A 21,138-nucleotide genomic window follows, 5' to 3' on the forward strand; every position below is an offset into this window, starting at 1 on the left:
TAGTCCATTTAATTCGTGCCATAAAGGACCTGACTGGCAGCCTGCACATGCTTTGTCCATTTTCGGTGCGGTGGTTTCGGGTCTGTTGTGGAAATGGAAAACGTTGTTTTGACATATTTTTTGCCGTTTATGTATCCCCTGGCTGATCCGCTGGGTGTTGCTCGCTTTTTATTACGAGTATTTCATTTCGCTTTCGTTTTGGTTTTACTTTCCTGCAGGTTGCTGCTGGCATTCCATTCCATTCCCCACACGGCGTATGCTTGATAATTGCTTTGGCATTTGGCAACGCCTTTGACACGGTAAATGACTGGCGAGTATTTGCTCAACTGGCTTCCTAAATGTGTTTGCACAGCCAACATGGCCACAGGGCAGAGCGGGCAGGGTGGGGTGACATGTAAGCCACTCCATTATGTCGTTTAAGGCATTCAATACAAATTGGTAATATCTCATTTATTCCCATTTTGGTCTTACTCATACATATACGTACGAGAATGGACATGGACATGTCTGAATGGCCATAGAGAGGATGTACCTACACCCACACCGGTATCTGTACTCTAGGTGTGTGTGTGTGTATGTGCTGGCCACAAAGTCCTTGGGCATACGTGAGTGTGTGTGCTGACCACGCACGCAAACAAACAAACAAACAAACAACAAAACAGACCAAATAGAGACAGACACCGACACTCGTTCAGTGTCGGGGCGATTGTGAGTGACCAAATGTCAAATATACAACAGTGCACACTTATTTCATTTCCAGATTTATGGCGGGAATTGGAAGTGTCCATCCATCCATCCATCCATCCATCCATCCCAGTCCAGTCCAGTCGGTGTACGTGTGGCTGTCTCTTTTTCCCTGTCTCTGTCCCTTTCCCTGTCCCTTTCCCTGTCCCTTTCTCTGTCCCTTTCCCTGTCTCTTTCTCTGTCTCTGGCACAATGACAGCAATTTCCGATGACAGTCGTTGAAGCCAAGAGCCAGCCAAGAGACGCTATCATCTTTCTTTCCCTGCTATTTCTCTAGTTTTTTCTTTTCCTTTATCATACTCCTCCAGCTGTGCTTCATCTCCTGCGGCAGGTTCTGCTTTCGGTTTTGGTTCTGGTTCAGCTTCAGTTGCACTCGCGCAACATGTCACGGAGATGTGGGGAATGCTGCTGCATTTTCCATGTGATTGCTTGCCACAATCCCCCATTGGGGCGGAACTTTGCGTAGTGCAAACAAGACGCCGACGAATCTGAACCGCTCTCTGACTCGCTGGAAACACATACGTACAATGTAGTTACATAATATGCCCGTCTGGGGGGTATGTGAGACGCGTCCCATTGACAGATCCCTGCTTATGCTTCCATCAATTTCCCAAAAGAGTCCCGGTCTACGTCTCCGTCTGTATTTGTGGCTTCAATTACTCGTCCCGTGTATGGATTCCACGCACGTATTCCCGCTCGCTGTTTATGTCCGTGTAAAGAGTTTAACATGTGCTCGCCAGCTCGTGTCCTGCCACAACGCATCATATCCTTCCTTTCATGCGCCAGCACGTACACAATTCGGCCATAATATATATTGTACAACTACAATTGGAATGTATCCCCGAGCTCTGCTGTTGTGTTCTCTCCTGCGGCGAAATTATTGCAATGTTTGTGAATGCTGTGACGATTTTTAATTGATTCGTCCCTATCTAAAGCCATTTGGCCAGGGATTTTGCATGCCGGCGCCCCGTTAGCCCTCATTGGCCCACGCTGAAAGTGTCATAAAATGTGTCCATAAATAAAATCGACTCACTGACCAACGCGGACTCGGAGCTTGTCATTAGGCGCGTGCGTGTTACCGGCTTATAAATGCTGCCATTTGGCTTGCACGGAAATGAGACTGGGATGGGGGCGGGTTCGGTCTCTGGCTCTGGCTTATGTGCCATCGGCGGGCGGGGAGAACTTAATTTCCAGGCCAGATGAGCGGCTGTGGACTGATTAGAGTGGTTTCACTGAGCCATGTGAATAAATAACCACAGCAACAAAGGCAAAGGAAAATATTAAGAGAATTGAGGTTGGCATTTGCCGTAGGCAAAAGTCAAATTGAAACTCGGTTTTGGTTTTGGTTCAGCTTCGCTTCTGCTTGTGCTTCTACTTCTCTTTCCGGCCACTGGTGGGGCGGCAGGGCAGGGCAGGCACAAGCACAGGCCAGGCCAGCGATAAATTATGATCACAGCTAAACTTTATGGCACACAAACACATACAAAATACACACACATATGTACAGACAGAAACACTCACACACACATGTGGCCGGTTGAATATTTTATGCTAAATCCTAACCACAGAACCCGACACCGACCCCCCCTCCCAGCTAAAATCTCATGAAGTGAACATAAAACATGCAAATTAAAAGGTCCAAACACGTCGTCGTCCTGCGAGCTCTTGCTGCAACACATACACTCACACACGCACACACGCACAAAGTGAACTAATTTACACAAAAACAATACAATTTGCGAACCCTTGTTCCATTTCCGTTTGCTCACAACCACCAAACCTCTGCCGCCTGGCCAATCCCCCCAGCGCTATCCCAGCGCATTCCACTTTCTGGTTGCTCTAACCCTATTTCCAGTTTGCTTAGCTCACAGCCAAATGGCGCCACCTAGACATTTATAACCTGCCTCTACGCTTCTATCTCTCTCGCTCTCTCTCTCTTAGCAGTATTTCCCCTGCCCCCACTGCTGCTATCTCTGTCGTACACATGCGTGCCTGCGTGGCCACATTGTAAATCTTACTGTCAGAACAGACCCAGACACTGGGGCCACTTCATTTGGAGTGTAGGGCGAATGTCGGAGAATCTCCTTTGGCATATTTTTCACGCGCACACTTGAGCAGCATACACACAAACACACAGCGGACCCCACACATGCTCTCACACACAGACTCATCCTCATCCGCACAGAGAGAGACAATCAATGCTAACAATTTATGCTAAAAGTCATTCATTTTGGGCATTTCTGTATGCTGTGGTACCTTTTTATACTCTTGCAGAGGGTATTAATAGTTATTCAAAAGTTACGATCGTGTTTGCTGGTAAGGGTATTTAATACTTCGGATCCCGTTGGTTGTAATCTCTCGTTTCATTTATTTCTTTAGCTTTGACTCTGGCTTTGACTTTTCCTCTGTATCTATTAAGTTGTGCGGCCCCCCAACCCCAACCCACCTAATTTGACGCGTAGTTCTACATATGTGTGTGTGTGTGTGGGCTCTCTCTCTCTCTTAATTACATTGCCTTTTTGTGTCCCTTGGCTGATGGCTGCTGGACTGCTGGCTGGCTCAGTGATAAGAACCAAGCAGACATCCGTAGAAGCCCAAAGATGGAGCAGAGTAAGAAGTTAGGTGGAAATTATTTTAATCAAATAAGGCAAAAGAAAAGTTTGAGCAACAGTTCCACCCGCAAGGTCCCATGCCCACCCCTCACCCCTTTTTGTGTGCTACAAAAATTGCTCATACGCACTGTTGTTGCTGCCATTTGGTTTCTGGCCTCAAAAAGTGGCCAAACTAATTTATTTGATTCATTTGAATGCAGATTGTGTGTTTCTGATTGCCGCACACACACATCTCTCCCCGCTTATCTGTGGAGCACTGTGGAAAGCATTTTTCCCGTTTTAAATGTTTGCTTTTCATTTGAGGTTTGCCAGGCAGCCAGCCAGCCAGCCATTGCCAGTCCCAGAGCCATACATAAATCTCTGTTATTAGTGTATTTATATTCGGCAGACATTTTCACGCAGCCCGAGCAACTTCATTTCGTTGCTGTTGGCTTTTTGCCGTTGGCTGTAATGGGTGAACATTTGTGTGTCGTATGGGTACACTCACTTTCCTAGCTGACTGTAAGCTCTGCTAATGGGCCACCGCCAGTGCCAGTGCCAGTGGCAGCGCCTCCCTTCAATCATCCACCCCCCAAAAAGTGTACACTTGAAAATCCTTTGAGAACGGCTGGTTGGCTGGCTCTCAAAATGAAATTAATGACTTAAAAGCTTTTTTGCGGTACCCGTCACTCAAAATACAATCAATGCGCTCAGCAGCAGCAGCAACAACGACAACGACAACGATAGCGGCGGCATCCACGACAATAAGAGCACCAGCAGCTTCAGCAGCAACAATATGCTGAGCTGTAATTTGGGAACGCCATTTAAAGTCATTCAAAAAGTTTGGAACGATCAAAATGTTTTTACCACCTGACTGGCTGGCTGGCTGGCCAGGTGACACAACACAAAAATCTCCAGAACTCACTCACCTGCAACAAAGGGACGGAGCGGGTAGCGGGGCAAGGGCTGGTGATGTTTGTGCGGCAAGTTCATGCAAAAGAATTAAGTAACTGTAAATGCAATAAACGAGCAGACCCTAGAACCCCAAACACCCCAAACCTCCACACCCCAGACCCCAAGAACTCCTCATCGCAAAACCAAAGGACACCAACTCTGCAGCACCACCATTCCAGCCCAAGGAGGAGCCCAAGCCCAGAAAGGAGGAGGCGAAGTTTTTATGGGTTGACAGCCAACCACGCAGCCGCCCAGCAATAAATTCCGGGGCGAACGCTTAACGTGCAACATATTCCGGCAGCAACATCAGCAGCAGTTAAGTTCCCCCTAAGAGGTACCCGTGGTCGCCCCCCCCCTTTCGGAAATAAATGAGCATTTTGCTCCGTGGGGTTTTGTGGCGTCATTTTTCCTCGACCCTCGACCCGCACGCGGCAGGGGGAGATCACCGCGCACAACACCTAGAATAACAATGGCAAATTGTAACGCCATTAGCTGCTGGAAAATTGGGAAACGCAACAAATCGAATCGCAGGAAAGGAAAGGAAAGCGAACTGAGTAGGAGAGCTGGCAAAAGGGAACTGCTGGGTAAAGCTGAGAAAAGTTCTAGGCAGAACTCTTGCCTGCGGGCGACATTAAATCAACTGCAAAATGTCTGCGAAATGTGATGCGATGCGATGCGATGTTCTGCTCCTGGCTGAGTGATAAAGTGTGAGCTGTCACGGCGGAGAATCCAGAGAGAAAAGGCAGCTCCTGCAGGAGCTGGGCTATGGCTGTTGGCCCGGAAATTGTGTGGAACAGCAACACGTAGATCTACTATTCATTTGGCCCCCGCCCCCCGCTTGGCTCATCCTTTCAGCCCTGCGTGCAGTCTGTGCATAAATCATATTTTCCATCTTTACTCTCCAACGTATCAGCCGATAGAAATGGAAAGCGTTTATGAGGAAATTGAGTTTTACACGAGTTTATTATTATTTTTATTTTCTAATATTATTTTTCTAGAGCTTCAACTTCGACTCAGATTTACTTATCCGCTCGCAGACATAAAAGTCTGTCGGGAGAGGAAAAGCTCGAGCGCATTCCGTATAAATTAAATTAAACCCACACGCGCTCTACCTCCCCCCCCGCCCGCTCATCGTGAGGCATGAGGTAGCAATTAATTTAATAAATCAACATAAAACTTTTGCCGCCATCTTTGTAGCATTTTTTTCCATCTGATGCCATTATTCCGGACTGCCTGTGTCAACTTAGGCGGCCATTAGGCGCAAGCTTAACCCATCAGTGCCAAAGTTAAAGAGCTATCGATTGGCCCGCCAGCTCTGTATCCCCGCTCCCATTCCTCCTTGGCAGGACTTTTGTTTGGGAGTATTTGCATTTGTGTACCCTAGTTGGGGGCTTTTTATTATTTGCAGCTAATTTGGATATATTTCTTTGATTGTGAGCGAAACGCTCTTTTTTTCACTTAAAATATAGCAGATCTTTACATGTTTCGGGATGCAGGCACTAAGATATATTTTTAGGTAATTGGATAATCTCCAAGAGTGGACAAAAGGCCATTTATATCTATGTAAATATATCCCAGCACATCAAATATCTGATTTAGGGTATCTATTGCTTCTGCACCTTCACGTATTCAGATTATTTTTGTTGTTTCGTGCGTTCCTGTTGGAAAACAGCCAGCAAACTTTACCCACAGCAGAATGCTTTAAGTTTAATTACAACATTTGCGGGCAAGCCATGGGCTGACTCTGAGATGGGCCATAAAATGGTCTGGGAAGGGATGACGATGTTTGGGATGGTTAGGGAACTGTGAGACTGTGCTAGAAAAAGTGCTGCCACTTGGGCTCAAAACCTTGTTTGACAACTGAGGGAAAGGCCAAATGGGCAGGGCAGGGCAGGGTATGGTATGGGCTGCAGAACCGGCGAGACAAGCCGGCGGGACAGGATTTTCAGTTTAATTTGAACAGGACCTAACGACGACATAGCCTAGTTTCTTCGACTGCTCTGCTGCAATGCTGCAATGCCGTTCTGATGTTCCTCTGTTGTTGCTGGGCCCTCAACGGGGCTGCGATAACAATGGTAGCCAGAAGCAGCAGCAGCAGCAGCAGCGGCAGTCGCAGGAACAACAGCTATAACTAGAACAAAAAGCGTGCTTCCTGCGTGAGAACTGGGAGAATGGCACTGGCAACTTGCAACTTGGCGAAAGTTGCTGCAGGCTGGCAGGACTCTTTTCATCTGGCCTGGCCGGGGCCCGAAAAGGAAGAGGGACACAAGCAGAAATGCACGAGAATTGCTGGCGGCATCTCTTTCTCCTTTTCCATCTCTATCTGTCGCTGTCTTGTCTGCATCTCAGTGGGCCAACATTGATGGGGATCCCGTTCCGTTGTCCTTATTGTTGCCTTTTTAATGACGCTAAACGTTTATCAACGGACACAGAGAGGGACAGACAGACAGAGCGCAGTACAGAACGGATGGCAGAGCAACAAATGCAATAATCTGCACCGTTTGCCTGCCTCTGCAGCGTTTAATTAGCGGAAGCGTCGAGAATTAGACCCAAAGCAGCCACAAACTGTGGCACGCTGGCAAGCCTTGCAAACTTGGCCCACAAAATACGCATACGACACGTGAGCCCACAAAGACAGTTGCTTCTGTTGCATGCTGCTGTTTATGTTAATAAAAAAACAAGAAAAAAAGATGAACAAAATGGATTATGAAACAAGTTGTCTCCTGGGCAAATAAATAAAACATGTCAGACACTATATTTAGGGGAGAGTTGCCGCCGTTTTACGAGTATGCATGGCACTGACGAAAGTTTTTACTTAGTCAAATCCAATAGACCATTAAACTGCTGGCTGTAGGTTCTGTGCCATCTTTATCACATATTTGTTTGGGGGGGGTCGCGGGGCGGTTGGCTGTTTGTATGTGTCGCTTTTATGGCGGCGTTTATGAGCGATATAGTATATGCGGTTATGACAGCAGCAACAGAATCTTGTTTATCTATGCTGTGGCGGCTGCCACAGTGTGGCACCAACAGTCAGCAGGAGCGAGGCTGAAGCAAGAGATTCTGCAGGAGCTGGAACAGCTTGTCCCTGTCATGTTGTTTGCAGGCAAACGGAGACTGAAACCCCCAGAACCCAGACCCAAGCACACTCAGGCACCGACCAAAAGCCATTTATGGTCGCATGCTGGCCGCATCTCTTTACGGGGCAGTCGTTCCATCCCCAGCCCTATCCTGCTGCTGCGATAATGGCCTCTCAACGCCAGGAGCAACCACTAATACCCCAGCATAGTGGTACGGCTTCCACTTCTAGCTCTCTCCGTCTGCCTCACGCGCTGCCAACTTTGCGTATTTCCGCAGCGTAATGAATTTGATTGCTCGAGAATGTGCAGGCAGGGAGAACTATAGAAGAACAAAAGTCGAACGAGCAGAGACCAAGCCAAGTTAGTACATTAGAGAGGCGAACTTTTCACCTGGTCAAGCCCTAAGCCTGACACTCATCCGCTTCGAGGATGATGATGATGATGATGTTGGGCAGCCGCGTTCTATGCTGCTCATTAACTATGGCACAACTTTGCCAAAGCTCTGAAATTCCACTTTGGGCATTAGGCTAATGAAATAAATTCCAAATAAAAAATGCCAACCAAGGGGAAGCACAACAAAAAGAATGTCAAACTTCCACTCGCATAGTTGGCAGTAGAACTCATCGTCATCGTCCTGACGCTGCTGCTGCTGCTGCTGCTGGTCCCCAACTGACATTCCCACGCTCTTGGGCGAAACAATGCGCTTTGCTGCTTTTTATGCAATTTTTTTTTTTTGTTCTTGCAGCTTTTGGGAATTTTTTTGCATGAGGCCGGAGGAGGAGCTTGGGGAGTCCAGACCCACTGACAGCTTTAGTTATTTGACGGGCATGCCAGTGAAATATGTCAGTAAATACTTTCTTTTTTGTTCGCCCCAGCCAAGCCGCTGTTCGGTGACAGGTATGCAATCGCATCAGTCGACACTGAGTCGAGTCATCAGGCAAGCCACAGCAGTGGTCCTGGCACTTCTCCTGGCACTGCTCCTGCCACTGCCACCCCCTGCCACTGTTAGTGTGCCACACCGCGAAGTGCCACAGAAATTTTTAATAAAAGGCAAATATTTGTCGAGGAACGTACATCTACGTACTACGTACTACGCCACGCATCCCCGACAGCTGCAAGGATTGGAATTGAGATGGCAATGCTGATGGTGGCCAACTAAATTGAAAGTAAACAGCAATCTATTTTAATGCGTACTGTTGGGAGCGGCCCTTTACAATGCGCAGCAACCAAAAATCAGGACCTGCATCCGCCTCAGATCCTCAGACCCGAACCGGCTCAGTCTCAGCGCCAGACTGTGGAGGCTTGCACGTCTTGCACATAGAAAAACATTTTGGCCAGCTTTAAGCTTTATTCTGTGCGGGAAAATTCCAAAATATTTCGCTGGAAACTTTTAGGCAAAGGCAAACAAAAGTTAATTAAAACATTCTCTTTCTTGGCATTCGCCTTCGACGATTCGCAGCCAAGAATATCGTGAAGCCAGCATAGAAGGTCACCGCACCCACCAGCATAATTCCCATAAATTTTAAAGTCATCTTGTAAGCCTTTTAATTGGCGGTCTTCCTGCCATTTTCTGTTGCATTTTCAATTAAGGAAAGAGCTGGTGCACGCGAACCGATGCGAACCGAAACTTGTGTGCTAATCAATTGAAAGCCCAAAATCCTAAATAAAAAATTTAAATCACCAAAATCCACTCATTTTCATGAGCGGCGTCTTCTCTTATGAGGCAGATTCACAAAGAGAAAAGGAACAGCGGCAGAGGAAAATCAGAAAAGCCACAGCGAAGCCAAAGTAAAAGTTATTCAAGGAGCAGGCGGCAGACAGAAGGCAGCAAGCAGCAGACTAAAGGAAAATGGAAAATCATGGAATTTAAATTGAAATCGCAGTCGAAATAAAGTGAAATGAAGCGTTTAAATTGTGTGTGTGTGCATCTGTGTGAGAGAGAGAGAGCACTCTCACAAGCACACTGATACACACACACACACACAGAATGAGTGAAAGTTAATGTGAAAGCGCTTGTTTACTCTGCGGCTTCTGAGGCAATCGCTGAAAATATTCGACTTGCAACTGAAGCGAAAACATTACCGTAGAGACCCAGAGCAGATGGAGATGGGGATGGGGCTCTGGATGGGGCTGTGGTTGGGGGGAAGGCGCAGACAAAGCTAGAGGAAAGCAGGCAACGACTGCAAAAGCATACACACGAAAAGAGGCAGTCAGGCAGCAGAGGATATTTCATCATTGCTTTGCTCGAGCAAAAACACAGTGGGCTTTCGTTCGAGAAACGAGTCTGCTTTTTGGGCTGCAAGAGCCAAACAAAGACAGACAGATCTCGGTGCTGTTGTCATCGCTCAATCGATTCCGTTAAATTCGTGCCAAAATAAACACATGGAAATTATATTTCAGGCGGGGGACTTACCATGTAAATCGTGGATAAATCAACGGCACATACACACCTGCAACTGGGGCACACATAATCAGTGGGCTTACAATTGGTTGTTGGTTGGGCCTGACAATGGCTTTCAATAAGCTTTATTCGCAGAGTATTCTGCTTCTCGAATACTCTAAGAATAAGCTGTGAATATTTTGCAGTGATGCATTCTCCTCTGAGTGACTTCGTTTTAGGTATCTGATAGTCGGTAAAGCCCGACAACGAGCATTTCTAATTCATTTGTCAAAGGCAGAGGCTTCTTCTTGTCGAAACTCGTTTCAATTACTTGGCTGTCTCTCGCTCTCGACTAAAAGCAAATCAGAGTGGAGCAGAGCACATTTGAATGAAAGGCTTTGAGTATTTTGTTGGGGATTTAGTTGGAAACAACTCACAGGAATAGCTGTAATAAACCTAACTGCAACACCCATCCACCCAACCAGCTGGGAAGGCAGGTGAATCTGTCTCCCCTCCCTTGTGTGGATATGTGTGAGTCGTTGCCTGATTTATACCCTCACGGCCTGGGGGGGCCCTCTGTTTATGCGCCAATTGGAGCCGCACGTCCTGTGGACAAATCGATTTCTTATCACTGCTGCGGTACATTATGCCCCCCCCCCTGGAATGGCTCAGATAAGGTTAAGGTGTCTTGCAGCCCGCTCCCTGCTCAAGTAAATACAATTTTAATTTAATTTTTAAGCACTGGCAACGATTACGCGTAATTCAATCGAAATGAATGGCGGCAGGATGGAGCAGCGGAGGAAGGCCTGTTGTCAGGGGCTGGGTCTGCTGGCCTTTATCAGCGTTGCGCCAGGAAAAGTTGTTGACTTTTATGGCAAATGACTGGCGCAACCGAGCGACAGAGTCGACGTCCAGCCGCGCTGTAGCTCCATCCAGCACGGAGAAAGTTGGCCTCATATTTATTTTCATTTGCCGCGTAAGTTTGTCCACAGTTCTGCTGCGTGAGCGGCGTGAGGGGGCGCCTGCCTAGTTGCTAGCATTTTATATTTGTTTTAATTTCCTTGCCACTTCCTTGGCCACATTTGTCAGTCAAATCTCCAAGGGGCAAGGGCAGGGCCAGAGTCTGTGCAACGGCAGTTTACGTTCTAGTGTTTATTACAGTTTACTGGCGCCCGTTCGCAGGAAGCTCCGTTACTTGCAACTTCCGCCGGGATGCCTCTGCGAATGTATCCTCCGCCATCCGTATCAAGCGGAAACCAGCGCGCTACGTCTAGTTAAATGTCTCATTGGAGCGCGGAAACGGGCATTATTTCCCCTCGCAGTTATTACGGGGTAGCTGGGTAGTCGAGTGCTGTGTGGCCATTAAAAATTTTATTGACTTCACATGCTTAACAGCCCGAAAAGGAAATTTATTACTCATCATTTTATTCGACCTTGTCATACAAATGGGAAAATTTAAGGGCAGAGTGCTTTAAGAGGCAGCAGCAGCAGCATCAGCTGCAGCTGATGTGAATGTGGATGGGACTTGATCCTTTGAGAGGCATGTGTTATGGTGGCATGCCATTCAAAACTTGCCGTGCAGGTGCCAGGCACCACACGTGACCAGCCCGGACAGCGTGGACAACAGCAGACGGGACTTACAATGTCCCCTTGTTAATGGCATTTTATCGCCAATTATAAAACCTGTCATTTCACCATTTTTTATCAGTGTGTGTTGTATACAAAATAAGGTTCGAACAACCAAGGAAATGTGTTAACAAAGGACGCTGCTGACACGGCCAAGAGGGTAAGGTGGTGCGATGCTCGAAAATGCCAATCATGCAGGGACCAGAACCAGACCAGAGCCAGAAGAGACGCCCTGCCCTGCCATGCCATGCCCTGGCTGGCATGTGGATAAGTGGGTGACTGGAATGACTGACTGGCTGACAGATAGACAGACGGGTCCCTTATAATGCATAAAGTGAACATTATCCGCTTAAAAGCGACGGCAGCTGCAATTGCAGTTGGGCAGCAGCTTAAAGACTCCTCTGCTCTCTCTGTAATTGTTATAGCCTGGCAAAGACGAACAGTTTGTTCTCCTATTAGCCGCAAGAATTGAATAAATTCTGTAACATTAACTAATACAGCTCAAGGCGATTCAACTTGACTACCAGCAAATTCATATCAGATTTAAGCGTCGTACTTCTAGGGTATTTAAAGCTGCGGCTTGCCAAGCAATTGTTTTACTACTTCTGCTGTTCTTTATTTGTGTGCGAGCGCACATGTAAATAAAAGCTGTTAAAATACGATAGTGTTGCCTATTAGCACAATAGGCCAACGCACACGGAGAGAGACACAGAGAGGAGCTCTGGCAGACACGGCAAGGGTCGACCGCATGCAAAGGTCTGGGGACAAAAAAAAAACGTATGCGCCGTGTGGGTTGAGGGGAAGTGCACAGCACGCAAAGTGTAACCACAAACACGACAACGGAGGCGGCAACAAACTACAATCAACAACTACAGCAGCAGCAGCAGGAGCAGGAGCAATGAGTGAAAGAGCCACAAGGACACAGGGACACATGGAGAGGCAGTCAGGCAGACAGACAGACAGACAGACAGACAGACAAATGATATGTGTGCTGTGCCTACTGCCTCTTCTCTTGCCTGGTGCCTGGTGCCTGGTGCCTGCTGCTTGGAAGACTCGTAAGAGTGGCAAGCATAGCTTGTAGGTGCTGCAAATAGGATTGGGTTGGGTTGGGTTGACTGGGCTTCTTTTTCTCTGGTTGCCTTATTTATTTGCCTCTGTGAGGGGTTGTGTAAGCGTGTGGCAAGTTTATGATCAGCATGGGCCTGACGCACACAGCATATGCCGGCAATGCGAACACAATCCCAGCAATCAGGGAGTGGCTGCCACAGCTGGCTTGCCAGATTTTATGTCAGCTGCGAACCCCTTGAAACCATTCAAGCTGAGATTCATTTCCGAGCTACTTTCCTGTGGTATCAGAAGTCAACGATCTACCCACTTGTTGGCATCGATCAGATAGGGTTCCCTGAGATAGGGTTTTTTGCCAACATTTTGTTATTTGCAATCAAAATTCCATTGATGGGACGCACTTAATTTTCTGCTCAGTCCCCCCCTTTCTTGCCACACGCTCGCAGCCGTAACAGGGATAACGAATGGGAATGCTACATGCGGCATGTCCTGGCCATAATATCAAATCATATTTTAACGTTTATTCCCGCAACAACAAAGCAGCAGCAGCAGCAGCAGCAGCAGCAGACTCTGTTGTGGGCTGCCTTTTACTGGATGGCGATGGCCTGAAATTCCTTGGAGCAGCAACAATGGCCTGGCTGGCATTTACTAATTTCATAATGCCAAATGAAATAAAAATGCCCGCAGTGTGGAACCGAGCGGATCGGCAAGAGGAGAGACGGAGAGTACTATGGAAGCTGCACAGGATTTATCGCGTTTGCTCAACGTGTGGTCAGCAAGGCATTGGCACATTGAATTTTCTTTTTTTTTTGTTTTTCTGCGATTTATTTTGGCCAGAATCGGAAAATTTCCTAGTGCAGTTTTTGAGCCTCAGTGAAGCAGTCAAGGGGAAACCAAAGCACCGCAATAAGTGTGCCATTTCCGGTTGTCAAAGAGAGGGAAGTGACAAAGAAACAGGGGAGAGGGGAGGCACAGCCAGGGCCCACAATGGGAACAATAACTCAATAAAGCCTCGGCGCCGCCAGCAGACAAAGCCCAAATGAGTGCAAGACGGCGCACAGTTGGCTCACAGCTCCCAGCTCACAGCTCACACCACCAACTTTGTCGCAGACACAGTTTTATATTTCAGTCGCCATCTCTCCCTTTTCCTTTGCGTTTCTGACTCTATCAGCAGCCTGTCGACATCCACTCCTTTCCGTTCTCCTCATCCCGCTTCACACTGTCATCCGTCTTCATCGTCTGCGTGTTAATGAAAGACAAAGGCAAAGGCGATGGCGACGGCAATGGTGATGGCAATGGCAATGGCAATGGCGGTTGCCTGGCTTGTGCCTTTATGGCCCACATTAAAGTGAACTGTAAAATGCGCTTCATTTGTAAAAATGAGCAATCGACATGGGGGCGCGCATTGGCGTGTGTGTGCGGCAAAGTGCCAGAATTATGATGATTGACGATTATACACTCCACTTTGCAGAAATGTAAGAGCCAAAGACGGGAGAGACTTTTCGTTCCCTTTGGAATGCAAAATTAGATGGCAGGAGCCAGCAGGAGCCTGAATTTTTGGCTCGTGGCATTCCCAATGAGCTGATATGAGATGCACAACTCAGCGTCAAAGGCTTAACCAGAGTCACAGAAACAAGTGCCAACGGAATTTTTAAAAATGGTAAAAAGCCAGAAAATAAATATTTATAACATGGCCTGGCCTCTGCCCAAATGTCAATGTGCACACTTTTAATTATGCACAAAAGTCGCAAAATTGGGAAAGGGTTTTGCGGCTGCCACTGCCACTGCCACAGCCGCCTACTTGCGTACTTCCGTCTCATTATGCTCCGGCAATTTTCACTTCGTTGCCGCTGTCAAATTTGACACGCCCTGCTTTACGGCTTGTTGTTTTTAATTTAAAATTTCTTCAATTCCATTTTTGGCCATATTTATGTTTTGTTCTTTTTTCTTCTCTTCCTCCGCTCCGTTCCGTTCGTTGAGCTTTCCCCTCGCACCCCTGTTGTTTTTTTTTTCTCATTTACATTAAAAGGCTCCAAATGAGCGTAATTAAAATTGACCCAAGGGAGTAGCCCCGGCAATAAAAAGTACGAGACTGAAACAGCAAAAACTTTTGCATAATTAGCAGAGTGGGGAAGAGCACCAGCACCAGCCAGAGTCTACTCGCAAAGAGTACATGAATCATCCTGGCTTTGCCCGGGATTTATGAATGTTGTGCATTAAATTCATGTATGCCAAATTGCACCCACCCCCAATTGAGCCCAGTGATACTCGAGAGTCACTCGAAACCGAAGCCAGAGATGGTTAGAACAAGGTCCTGCCAATGGTCCCCCATGCTCTGTCTGTGTATCCCCCCTCCGACTGTCTCATTTAATTTTAAACTTTTTTGATTTCTCTGGCGGCCGAATCCTGCTCCCCAACGACATGTGCGCCGAGTGAAAAAGTTGATTTGAAAGTTTTCCCCTAGCTGCAGCCCCACTTTCAGTTCCAGTTCCATGCCCGGACCCGTACCCGGACCCGGACCCCTTGCAGCCTCTGTTCAAGAGCCAGCAAATTAAAAACTACAAATTCATTTACGCAATGCAATTTCAGCTGGCAAATTCAATTGGATTGCACAAACGAGAGTTTATTCCGGCTCTGGGGTAATTATGTTCACATTTAGTGCGCGATTATGGGGCGAATAAAAACTTATTCATGTTTCGCCAAAAAAATACTCGTAAATGCAATTTCTATAATTTCTTGCTGGACCTTTTTTTTCTGTGGCCCACTTCACTTTATGTTTAATAGCATAAAATGGCCCCCACAAAACTGGGGGCGACATTTTGTGTAATTTATTTGGCCTACGGGCGCATCCGAGTCCCGTTCCCCCCTCCCTGTTTTCCTTCTCTTCTTTTTTTCTCTTTGCCACGACGATGAGGCGCGCAAATACTTTAAGACGATTTTATGTAAATGTTTTTCGTGCTCATGTTTTAAGTGTGTTTGTGTGTCTCCATCTTCGACGAGCACCACGCCAAAAAAAAAAGGCAAAACGTCGGGCATCAGAACAAAGGATGCTGCGGGATCTTGAACTGCCTTCGACATCGACTTCGACTCTGTCTCAGTCTCAGTTGCCGTCTCCGTCTCCATTTGGGGCTCTTTTGCCGTGTCTGTTCATTCGGAATTTTATTCAAAATGGATTATGCCTCCTGCCTGTTCGCCGAAAAGCAGAACAACATGAAAATAATTCAGCGCCATTTTGCTCGCTGGTGTTGTTTTTTTTGCCGCTGAATTTGTAAGTGTTTATGTTTATGCGACAAAGTGCCAAGGACCCGATCCTGGATCCCGCTCCTGGCTCGAGCCGATAAAGCCACGGCCCGAAAACCTTAAAGCGGCGCGCCGCTCAAAAGTTGAATTTAATGAATGGCAAAATTGGTATTTGATTCCGGCGTGGCCATAAATCTTTGCACGGCCACCGGGTCCGGATCCCATGTGTGCTGCTGACTCAACTGGCAATTATCTCACTTTTCCAGTGTTTTTCAGTTTTTTGTTCCTTTCACTTAAGTGCAAATAAATCAATATGGCCGGCACGGTGGAAATTTACGACAAATAGCGCATTAAATTGAATTGCTAAATTTAATTTTATTGTCGAGGCGTGCAAGTGTTTGAGTTGACTGCGGAGGAGGAGTAGGAGTACTGAAAAAGATTCCGTCCTGCCAACTGCATAACTCTTTCGTTTATTAACCATTTCCTGCGTGGGGCCCAGACCAGACCAGACCCGACCAGACCAGTGCCAACCCAACCATTCGCAGGCCGTGTATCGAACCAACAAAGGAGGCGGCGCCAGACGACGGCGATGGCATTGGCCCTGACGATGATGGTGACAACGCCAGCTGGCGTGATAAGCCATTCATTACGATTATTATGGAGGAGGTGCCACAGAGGATAGGGGCCACACACGAACACACGAACGACATGTGTGCCAACGAGTCGAATAAAAAAAATACTGCTGATAGGAGTAAAAAATTTTCATACTCATTTATTTTTATTTACTGCGCGCAATTTGCACATAAAAGCCGACAAGCTAAAGCCAAAAGCCGAGTTCGCTGCTGCTTCCAGGCCTTGTGAAAGGGTTGTTCTGGTGAAAATCTGTGACTTTGACACAGCCGAAAATATGGCAAAATTATGCGTAAAGGCCATAAAAGCTGAGCGCGGCTAAACAGAGCAGTGCACGGCAGCCTCGATACGATACGATACGATACCGATGTCCCTGTCAATGGCATTGTCAATATTTAAGTTTTCATTGTTGTTATGGCAGTCAGCCCCGTCACCGTCACCGGCACCAGCACCAGCACCGACCTACGCCCAGAGCAGACCCTTAACTGGAACCGGGAAAGTTTTTCCGTGAAGTTAATTTATGATGTTCATGTGTGCGCAAATGTTGTCATAAATGTCAAGCGCTTTTTGCTGAAATTTCGCTAAGGAAATACGATGTCATCGAACGGCGATTGCTTGTGGCACGAGCGCATGAAATTAGCTGCAGCCCAGAAATACCCTTTAATTATGGCTAACCATCTGTGACTGGTGACTGGTGTTGATGATAGGGTGGGAGGGGCTGTCCTGGCAGCTGGCCAAGTAAATCACATGGGAAATTGCCTGCCGCATTGGCGCCATGGCTTTTGGTTAAAATTGCGTAAAGAGAGCAACAGAAAGAATCAGTATTTCAATTCATTTCATTTAATTTCGTTTCATTTCCTTTAATGGCAAATCACAGGGCCAAGAACTAAAGCGGCTGCGGGGCGTATGCGCAATTTGTTTTATTTGTCTTCAGGCAAAGCCAAATAGAAAGGCAGTTGGGGTCGGAGTGATGAGCGACAAGTTTATTTCCAGCTTTGACTCTGGAAAGTTTCTGTTTTAATTTGCGATTTTCCGCTTGTTTTGCCAATTAGGCGCCATTCGACTTTACGATTCGTCCAAGAGTCCGCAAGAGTCCAAGCCAGGCCAGGCCCGGACTTGTGCCAGGACTTGTGCGGAATTCAGTCAATTCAATTCACCAATTCCGGCAGACTCTGGCAATAAATTAACTTTGACCCTTTCGGCGGGCCAGCGCAAATGGTTGTCATCAGGCACATTGGGCTCTCTGTTGCTGGGGGGGTATGGGTGGTTGCAGCCTACTTTGCGATGGCTCTCAATTCAATTAGAATCAGCGGAACTCCAGTCAATTGTAAAAGAGTTTTTCTTCCTCGGGCCTTACTTACTTTTTGTTCAATTTATTTGGTCGACTATAATTTTCTTTTGCCGCAGATAGAGTCGCGCCCGGGCTTGTGGCTTGTGGCAGGCTCATAAATACCAAATCAGTTTCAATTTCCATTGGCCCCCCGTTTCCGATCCCTGCCTTGCCTTGCCTTCTGCCTTCTCTTCATGGCTTAAAGCTTGTTTATGTTGCCTGCCAAGTGAAAGTTAATACGCGTGCGAAATCTTCAAGCGCTTTTCGCACGAGGCGCGACTGACTAGTCAGCAGATGGAGAAGGCCAGAGCAAGAGCCAGCGGCAACAAAAATAATGATATTAAACTTTAGCAAAGGAATTATATTTCATACGAGATGACATCAGCACACACAGAGTTGCATTCCTACGCATGTGTGCGCCTCATATCTGGAGTTGAAACTTTTTTTTTTTGGGGGGGGGGGTTCAAAGTACTTTATGCGATAAGAAAGCACAAAAACAAATGTGAGTAACGACAACCAGACTCTGTCTCGCTCTCTCCCTCTCTCTGCCGCGAGGCAAAGCTTGGAGGTGAGGCTGAGACTGAGGATGGGGATGTGGGGATGGGAATCTGCTCTCTTCTGCAGTTTATGGAATGCAATAAAAAACTTTTGAGACAGCCCCAACCAGTGTGCAATGCAAATTCTATAAGCCAGAGGCGAGCATCCTCCTGCGCAGCGCAGAGTCTTTAAGAAACAGTTACGAACGGAGGGGAAGCCAACGAACAACCAAATAAAATAAATAAATAAACGCCAGCTGACTTGCCTAAGAAGCCACACAGCCAATGAAAGCCAAACAATTGACTGAGAACGCGTTCCATCTCGCCCAACAAAAAAAGCAAAGAGAGAGAAGGAAAGCAAAGAAAAAATAATAATAATTCGGACACTAATCCGGGCTTAGAAACTTGGCTTTATTTTAATCAAACCGACAGAGCGAGCAGCACGAAAAGTTCCCCCCAGGCTGGGGCCAGCGGATGAAAAGAAGCCATTGCCGCCGCCTTTCGTGGAATACGCGACGGGCACGTTAAAATCATGAACGAGGGGATAAGCGCCCAGTCTCAGTCCCAGTGCCCACTGCCAGTTTCAGTCTGAATCTCATCTGGCTTTGGCATGGGTATGTCCATATACCCGACTCCAAATGAAGTTCGGAGTTGTGGCCCCCGACTTTAAGTTTCGACTGGGGAGGCATGACAAATGCCAATGAGTGGCTGTACTGCATATGGCTGGCACTGGCGGACCGCAAATGGTATACGTGCAGCACTCACAATAACGGCAACCAAAGACAGTCCCCCAAAAAGGCAGCCGGAAAGAATTGCTCTGTAATTTAATTTAACCAAGGATGGGTCCGTCCGTGGCTGGGGCAGGCGCCAGTTAGTGGTGCGTGCGCCATAAGCTAAAATGTCAATATTTGCCTATGCCACGCATAAAATGCCAAGGCATATGCCTGCTCGCAGGCACTGTGCTGCTGCCACAGCCACTGTCGGGCTGGTGGTCGGGCAAGCGGACATTCAAAGGAATGTGTTCTGCTACTTTTCCGCCGCCAGTTGTTTTGGAGATCCCGCGCCAGCAGCTTCTTCTCTTGAAGCAGAAACCCTCTTCTGTTTTTTTTTTTCTTTTGCCACATCCTATCTGTAATGTCAGCAGCGATGAGTGCGCGGCAAGCGGAAATTAGCAAACGATTTGAGCGCCCACAGACACAGACACAGTCAAAGGAGCGGCAGGGAGAATGCCGCAGCTAGCGAGGAAAAAAGAGAGACGCTATTGAATGAATGTAAACGGGGGCGTATGCTTGTTATTTGATTTTCTGTTGATTTTCGCTCGCTGCCTGGCATATATTTTCTTTAATAATTTCCTGTTATAAACAAATCAAGGATGTAATAACGCAGTTCAATGCGTAAATGTTGCCGTCCTCCAGCTTGAGCCCCTTCCAGCTGCTTCAAAATAAAATGCCACTGATTATGATCTTAAGAGCCATCACAGACCGTAATGGCCGGCAAAAAAAAAAAAAAAACCTGAACTTTTCAAACGACGTGGAGCCACAAATACACAGATATATATACATAGTACGAGTAGTGCAGAAGCCCGGCCCAGGGACTAGATACACACACAGACCCACATAAGCAAAGGCATCCACAAGGCCTAAGCCCATTAGCTCACTGCCGTTGAACCTTTTTCCTACCCCGTTAATCGTACACCAAATGGGTATATTGTATTTATGGAAATAAGTTCAGTTCTTCAGATGATATGCATAGGGATATCAGGATAATTTAAAAGCCATTTGTGGCCATCAAATATAGAGCATATTTTGGTGTAAGTTTGCTTTCTGTTCCCATCTTTATTGATGTCCCTCTCTCTTCTTTCAATGGCAATAAACCTTACTGCTGGGTATCGTTTTGTCGGAATACCCGACAGACTCTTAATTCGTTTGGTTTGGTACTCTAACATTTCGTTGCCTTCTTTTGCATGAAAATGCTACCCAAAAAAATGTAAAATACTTCAGCTAACGTAAAGGGCTACACACAGCACATAAACATGCACATCTAGGATCTGGGATGGCAAATGTAAGTACAGAAGCAGCAGCAAGAACAACAACCAGACTGAAGGCAGAGCAAGTCAAGTGTATGAAATGTAACAAAGACCTAACGAGAATTACAGCCTCACATACGCACACTCACAGGCATGCACACACCCACACATGCAAAAAGATATTCAGAGCCTGCACGATGTACGAAATAATGAGAAAATATCAAAAGTGCCCAGGCTCACGCACACTTTGGCCCCGTCCGAGCCTCAATGTCAACTTAAGGCCCTGCCAGTCTTGCCGTGCCGTGCCTTGCCTTGCCTTGCCGCTGGCCAGGGCATTGAGGATGGAAATAGGCATTGGAAGGGGCGACTATTTACCACCGTCGAAGGGTGACTGTGACAGGGTCGAGATGGTTTCCACTCTGCAGTTTTTCTCTTAATTTCCTTTAAAGTGCCTGGCAAAAACTGACGCTAATGAGCTACTTAGGCAATGACTTAAGTCGTTATTGTGCGGGCGGTCGGATGGCTGGGCTGGGCTGGGCTGGGCGTGTCGCATATCATGTCATTACATTACACATACGCACCATTGTCCCGGCTACACATTTGCGGGAGGCAATTTGAGCCGACGAAAACGAAACTGCAGCAAGAGCCTAATTGCCTTGACACTGCCACAAAAGCTGCTCCTTCGCTCTTCGGTTTCGGTTTTTGTTTCAACTACTTTGATTTTGGGCAAAACTTTCGGATACGCCTCCGGATTTGATGAAAGTTCCTTTGGGCCGAAAACCCGATTGTTGCGCCATTGTGCGAGTTGAGTTGTGTCGGCCTTTTGTCCGGAAAATGCCGGAAAATGGTATATAATATTCGATTAATATTTCAATAAAGTGTTTGCCCCTTTACGGATTATAATAATAAGGTCCATTGTGGACAGTGCTTGCTTGTCCG

At 47.0% G+C, this 21,138-nt stretch overlaps 1 protein-coding gene across 2 annotated transcripts in view; it reads right to left on the minus strand.

Annotated features, from left to right (window-relative positions):
* The window catches only part of LOC111075754 (alpha-2C adrenergic receptor), a 44,292-nt gene that overhangs the window by 16,197 nt on the left and 6,957 nt on the right, over positions 1-21,138 (minus strand). The gene's annotated exons all lie outside the window — the stretch shown is intronic.

The sequence above is a fragment of the Drosophila obscura genome, unplaced genomic scaffold, assembly GCF_018151105.1.
Source record: "Drosophila obscura isolate BZ-5 IFL unplaced genomic scaffold, ASM1815110v1 contig_150, whole genome shotgun sequence".
Classification (NCBI taxonomy): Eukaryota; Metazoa; Arthropoda; class Insecta; order Diptera; family Drosophilidae; genus Drosophila; species Drosophila obscura.